Consider the following 1,943-nt stretch of genomic DNA (forward strand, 5'->3'; position numbering starts at 1 on the left):
TTCTATCAAAAAGCGTTAACAAAATTTTTTATTTATAATTATTATACACGTCGAGAGTGCTAAAATATGATATTCTAGCGTCACTGTCGATAGTTCTGGGTTTGTACAAGCATAAAATCATGGTTCTTAGTTCCTAATACATTATAGAACATTACAGTTCTATAAAAAAAAAACAACAACTAAACTATTTATTTATAATAAATTTATCGTTCTTGATAGAACTGTGATGTATATGATACTGGGGCCTAAGAACTATGATTTCATACTCGTATAAACTCAGAAATATCGATAGTGACGCTAGCATATCACCTTTAAGCACTTTGGACATTTATAATAATTATAAATAAATAGTTACGTTATTGTTTTTTGATAGAACTGTAATGTATATGATACTAGGAAGTGAGAAATATGATTTTATGCTCGTTCACACCCAGAACTATCGATAGTGACGCTAGCATATCACATTTAAGTACTCTGAACGTGTATAATAATTATAAATAAATAGTTTAGTTATTGTTTTTTTGATAGTACTATTATGAAAGTGATATTAGAGAACTATGATTTTATTCTCGTACAAATCCAGAGTTATCAATAGGGAAGCTAGCATATTACATTTAAGCACTCAGGACGTGTATAATAATTATAAACAAATAATTTAATAATTTTTTCTGGATAGAATTATAATAAAACATAATGAATATGATACTAGGGAATGAGAACTATGATTTCATGTTTGTTCAAATCCAGAATTATCGATAAGGAAGCTAACATATTACATTTAAGCACTCTTGACGTGTATATTAATTATAAATAAATAGTCACGTTATTGTTTTTTGATAGTACTGTAATGTATGTGATATTAGGGACTGAGAACTATCGATAGCGACGCAAGCATGTTACACTCCAGCGTGTAATATGCACTTAATAATAATAAAAACTTTTTTTTATTGTTTTTATGGCCAGAACTATTGATATAATGGATAGAAACGGTAGAACTCTTTGAATATTTGTAGTTTATGGTTCATATATTCGAAATTCGATGAGATGCTGGAAGGTGTAACGGAAAGTTAGCATCTCATTTCTTGAAATATTTTTTTTGGCGTAATTCGATAGAACTATTGCTAAAAATTCAGCAATTCAGAAACTGTAGAACTATAGTGGATGTGAGCAGAACTGTCCTTGTTTCGTAGGATGCCAAAATATGATATGCTAACTTCATCCCTGTGGCTACAAATATGCGTGAGCGCGAATCAGAGCGCGAGCCGCGCGGCGCGCGGCAAGATAGGGTAGTTAAAAGGCCTAAACCATATCGAAAAAGTGATAGAAAATGGGAAACCTTTCCCCCAGTACACCTCATCAACAACCTGTCAGTATAAATAGGGCAATCCCGGAATTCCGAGCGTCATTCTCATATCTGGCTGATGATCGGTAAGGCGGATATCCAGGACAACTTCCAAATGCAAGATTATCTTATTAGATTACTGGCGGGCTATCTATCTTGAAGATTATGGAGTTTCCTCAACACCAAGTAGATCTAGACAGATTATATTCTGTCTTGAAATTTATTTTTTGCTGAAATTATTTTTTCTCTAAATTGATCACTAGAAATTATTTTTTTTTAATTTTATAAAATCATTTGATTAATATTTATTTTTCTGAAATGATTAAAATCTCTACTCCTCTTTTCCTCCCAAAAATAAAGTCAGGACGAGCGCTTCCTAGCTATCACTAGCAAAGGCACCACACACAACCCGGGTCACCGATTTTGATGAAACTTTACAGTTATGTAGTATTAGTATAGAAGTACTAAATGCTAAACGGAGACGATGCACTACTCAACCGTTGACGTGAAATCGTTGTTTGAATTTCACCATATAGCTTTAATACCGTAACATTGAAGGAGTTTGGCAAGTAGCAGCGTGGTGTGGCGGACAGTGCGAGCG

Source organism: Solenopsis invicta, chromosome 6 (assembly GCF_016802725.1).
Source record: "Solenopsis invicta isolate M01_SB chromosome 6, UNIL_Sinv_3.0, whole genome shotgun sequence".
NCBI lineage: Eukaryota > Metazoa > Arthropoda > Insecta > Hymenoptera > Formicidae > Solenopsis > Solenopsis invicta.